The sequence below is a fragment of the Hippocampus comes genome, unplaced genomic scaffold (genome assembly GCF_001891065.2).
Source record: "Hippocampus comes isolate QL1 unplaced genomic scaffold, H_comes_QL1_v1.1 scaffold296, whole genome shotgun sequence".
Lineage (NCBI taxonomy): Eukaryota > Metazoa > Chordata > Actinopteri > Syngnathiformes > Syngnathidae > Hippocampus > Hippocampus comes.
Window position 1 is genome coordinate 144,461 of NW_017804975.1, and position 5,158 is coordinate 149,618.

At 42.4% G+C, this 5,158-nt stretch overlaps 2 long non-coding RNA genes across 2 annotated transcripts in view; one reads left to right on the forward strand and one right to left on the reverse strand.

The window, feature by feature from the left end:
- LOC109529474 (uncharacterized) overlaps positions 1–3,039 on the reverse strand; it is a 3,861-nt gene extending 822 nt beyond the window's left edge. The window contains exons 1-2 of the long non-coding RNA XR_002170843.1: positions 2,778–3,039; positions 47–102 (exon numbers count right to left, since the gene is read on the reverse strand). This is a non-coding gene — a long non-coding RNA (uncharacterized LOC109529474). The remainder of the gene's footprint in view (positions 1–46; positions 103–2,777) is intronic.
- A 995-nt stretch (positions 3,040–4,034) lies between these two features.
- The window catches only part of LOC109529481 (uncharacterized), a 23,514-nt gene continuing 22,390 nt past the window's right edge, over positions 4,035–5,158 (forward strand). Inside the window, exon 1 of the long non-coding RNA XR_002170844.1 lies at positions 4,035–4,346. This is a non-coding gene — a long non-coding RNA (uncharacterized LOC109529481). The remainder of the gene's footprint in view (positions 4,347–5,158) is intronic.

Genomic DNA, 5,158 nt, shown 5'->3' on the forward strand with positions numbered 1-5,158 from the left:
AAAGAGCCGGCTCGAGGAGCCGGCTCGTTCGCGAACGACACATCACTAATTTGCTGAGTGGATTGAAGTTGCTCGACAACACCTGCGGAACTTTCCGTCAGCCTTGCACACGCACACACGCACACACGCACACACACACACACACAGACACACACATTTCTTAAGTCTATTTGCCCCCCCCCCCCCACAAAAAAACACCCCACGAACCCCCTCCTACTTGCTAAATAAGATTGTCAAACTGGCAGCCATGTATGATGTGGAGGATATTCTGCCATTAACTACCAGTGAGACTGACTCATTCAAAGCCCTTGGCCAAAAGAGCAGTCGGAGAAGGGATGCGCATGCCATGTTAGCAGACATTCTCAAAATATATCAATGCTTAAATGTCAAGTGTGAAATAATTTTAGAACATCGCAAACGATATATTTTTATGTCACAAGTTGAAAAAAAGAATACTTTCAATAAAGCATGAAAAATGTATTTGTATTTCGTAAATCCGACAAAGTAATCGTTTTCCCGACGTGAGACCCTGGCTAGCGACAAACCCAGCCGGAAGTGTGACGTCACAACAGCGGGGCTCACGATGGAAAGTGTACAAAGCCAGTCGGAAAGTGACGTTTCCACTTTATTTTAGGAGATCCAGGTGTTTGAAAAGTTGGAGGAAGAGAAGGTTATTGGCAAGATGTATGTTGGACCTTCTATGTACGAGCCAGATGCTCAGGATGCAGAAAATGTTGTGCCCGAATGGCACATGGAGCGGAGACGACATCTGTCGGGATTGGAAGAACGCTAAACTATATAGGCAGTTCGATGCTGTAAAGTGCGCATGATGGGATTACCTATTTGGTCCACGTATTCCCGCTAGCACTGAGCACACGTCATAGTGGGATGGTGTCCTACATTGTCGTTGCTAAGGTAGTTCTTCGGCCACTCCGCACATTATATCGGCAACATTGTTAGCTGCAAACCATTACAGAGGACTCTGTCCATGCACTCAAATAGTTTGAATAGTTTTTGTACGGGATTACATCCATGTACACGTACAATACTTCGGATCGGATGTTTTCATAAACAGCCAGAGTTATTCATTGATTAGCACACCGACCTTTTTTTGCAAATCCGGTTGAGAAAACAGAGGTCTTCTCAGTGCTTATAAAAAAGAATGCTCCTCGATACTGGCGGGAAGTTTGGTCGCTTTGCGAGAACGAAACTGTATTGTTCCAATTTTCTGGTCCATTTAACGTACCTTATTCTTTTCTTTTGGCCACTCAAACAACTGTTGGCCTGAATGTGAACAGTGCATCGCCACACAGTGCTGAGGCATTCCACCAAACGAACTCGATAACATTGGCAAAGAGCAGTTAACGGGACAATCAACAATACAGGAAATGGCTGACTGGCGACTCGGCATTCTGTAAAAACAAAAGCATTTTCGTTGTCAAGTGCGCTGCAATGGGTTCAACTGTGAACCTGGGTGGGTTGCGTTAGAAAAAACAACGAAAGTGTGCATGACATTGTTTTACTTTAAGTATTATTCAAAAGATAGGTGGCCAAGTTGACTTCACACCTCACCTTTAATTAGCTACAGTAAACTTTCTAAAAAGTTAGAGTCATGAGAAGCCGGACAAACAGACACAGAAACACTTTTTATCCCTGGGCAGTCAGGCTGCTGAATCTCAATTCCTCAAATCGTGTGCATGTGAATGTGTAGGCCTGGGGGTGTGCAATTTTACTTAATACCTCATGATATCTCTGACTGTATTTCAATTAGTCCGAAATAGTCCACATACTGTCATGTTAATCCCTGATTCATATCATTTTGTAAGACAACTTGGACTGTACCTTAACTAGTGCCGAATATCGAACATATTCTTATCACAATTTAAAACAAAAAAAAAATCCATTCCATAACTCAGACTATCAATTTTTAACGTGTGCGTGTGATTGTGTGTGGGTCTAGGGGAGTGCAATGTATTTATAATTTTTTTTTTATATTTTTATACTTCGCGACGCACTTGGGGGTGGAGGCTCCTGCAGAATTTCGTTGTAACAAGTGTGCAATGACAATAAAGTATTCATTCATTCATTCATAAAACAGCTATTGTTCATTTTAATGATCCACTTTATAAACTGTGATCATATCCTCAATGATACAGGACATGAGATTGGTGGCTAAACTCACTTCATAGGTTATGTTTGTGTACACTCTATCCACTGGATATTTCTTGTATTGTGTCCATTTCATTATGACAGGGGTCACACCAACAAGAACCCAATTTTACACAGACTTTAATGCCCTTACTGTTGAAACTAGCACTGAAGAAACACTTGAATGGGGACCAACAGAATGTCGACTGGTTGTGGTCCAATCAGTCCAAAATAGATTTCAATTCAACAAAGTACCAGTCTACCCTGTCCTACTCTATGAAATTGAACCCACAAAAATAAAGAAAGAAATACCCCCCGCCCCACACACACAAAATAATTCTTTCACATACATGAATGTTTTTAAAATAAAGTAATAATTACTTTCCCTGGTATTTACATTTGTGAAGAATCATTCAGTTGTTAACTCAATTAGTTTTGGGGGAAGTAATTAGTAACTACAACAAAATACTTATTTTAAGCAATTTGCCCAACACCGTCCAACAGAAACATCATGCTTCAAAAATTACGTCCTGGATTTCACAGCATCTCCACCAAAGCTTTGACACAATTTGTCCCATCACTAGCAGTCAATCATGGGTCCAATTGTGACCACTCCCCCACACCGTTACCTGCGCATGGTGTTCTCAGCTCGGTTGTGCCAGGCTTCAGACTGGAGGAAGTGACAAATGGCGTGGGCATGTGTGAAGAACTCGGTGTAAGTATTGAAGGCCACAGTGTCCATTGATGCTGTGCACCTGCTGACCCCTGAGCCCTCAGGGCATGCTGGGAAATTCCTGCCTGAGCAGCGTCTCTGTTGTAAGGGTGTGGACAAGAATCGATATTAATCGATGCGCACGTGCGTGATGCGAGTGCATCGGCTCATTCACTGGGTATAGCGCAATTGACGGGTGAAATCTAGATTGATCACGATGCGTTCGTTGGTGGGTATCGGTAAAATCCGATGCAAGCGCCGTTTTATTCATGTTAAACGTCACCTATATGCTGTTTCCTAGGCGTAATGAATGCACCATCATTATTTTGCGTTTTGTGTTGAGTACGGACGGAAGCCGTGAGTCACATACAGTACAGTACACTACTAGCAAAACACTATGGAAGTTCGCACAAGCAGCAGCGAGGAAACTACTATATTTAATGCACCCGCAACATTCAGATCTTATGTTTGGAAATTCAACGGCTTCGAAAAGAAAGACGGAAAGCTTGATAAAACCTCCGTAATTTGCAAAGAATGTCGCGCTAAGAGGCCATACAACGGCAGTTACAACTACATCCAAGACTTCGACAATGCCTCAGCCCTTGATCCCCGCTTCAAGGACCTGCACTTCATGGATGCTGACAACACTGCAAAGGATGTGATATTCCTGTAGATAGCACAACAAGTGGAGGATATGGTAAGAAATACAATATTATCAGCAGTTAGTTTTACTCTGAGTATTTTCCATCTCACTTAAGGGTTTTCTTTTTTAGTTCTAATGATATTATATGTATTTACTTATTTTTTTCACATGGAAAATAAATCAACACTTATGCTAGTTTTCAACACTTGTCCAGGTTGGCTTTTCTAGATGATGATGATGATAATTTCAGGCAAGGGCTGATGGTATGCTGGATGATGAGAGCCAGGCAGCTAAGGCAGAAGGTGATGGGAGAGTGTCAGAGATGTTCACTCGGACGGTCGACAAAGGCTCGAACACAGGAACAGATCGTCTTTCTCTGCCGGCAGGAGGTGCAGTTTTCTACGAAGCCACTCCGTGTGCGCTTCTCACTGACACCTGACCTCTGCCACCTCTGCCGGCCCTTTTATTGATTGGATATGCAAATTACAAGTAATATATCAGAAAAACACTCCCATCTTCATTAACATGCCGCACACCTGGGCGGCCCAATTGGGCCACCCCTCAGCAGACCCCCTAAGACAAAGGATTCCTATAGAACCAGCACCAACATCTATAAACTAACAGACACGTAGACATTTTAACGAGCGGTGTCTCCCTGAATTAAGACGTCGGTCACCTGGCTCGTGACCCTTGCTCGTGATGGAGCGTACGAGTACTCCCTTCCGTCCAAGGTTAAATCTTCCTTTCTAAGTTGTCAGTTAACAGGCGCCAGTGTGTCTACTAGTGAGGGTTAAATCTTTCTCTCTGAGATAAGGAGCGCATGGTCAGGTACCAGGCACTCGGGTCCTCACTGCTTCTCTGTGCTTCTAATGTGTGCAAGACGCTTCGAACACAAGCATTTCGAGGTCAATCAGGGATGCAACAAGATGAAACTTTAAAACATGGCAGCATTGTACTTTCTATTCTAACAGAGAGGCCACAGGGAGGAGGAGGAGGACAATGAAAATGATGTGGAGGAGATGGAGGAAGATGAGAGAGGTTTGTTTTGGGACTTGGTTATGTTATCTATAATAGTTCATTGATTTGAAAAGAGGTGTGATGATGGTATTGTAATGCAGTCATATGGTATTTAACTAATAACTAGTTTAATATGCTGATATTATTGGTTCGCACAGCTGTGTGTGAATTAATTTGGAGCATTAGAAAGTGAGTTATGAGGCTGCACTATTGTTTATGATTCCTGTTACTGTATCAGCACCAGGAGGAGGATGTGCATTATACTGTTTTTTTGTTGTTTGTGTTTGATAGTATTGTAGAAAGGGTTCTGTCAGTCGTCATCTGTACCTGTGGGTAAAAAACAAAAAACAAAAAACAAAACAAAAAAAAAAAAAAAAAAAAAAAAACAAAAAAGGACGTTTCGCTTCTCTCACAGAAGCTTCGTCAGCGGTAGACAACCCTGAAGTCTCCGTGAAGACTCCGGGAAGTTGCTCCCATTGGTTTCTAAACTCCCTATCATTGGGTCTTGATTAGGCCTATTGTTTGGGCTAAGGCTGAATAGCTACTTTCAGTTAGCCTGATCAGCATGTCTATGTCCCTTACTGGTCAACAAGTTATTGTAAATAGGAGACAGGTTAAATCTGATACCTCCTTCACGG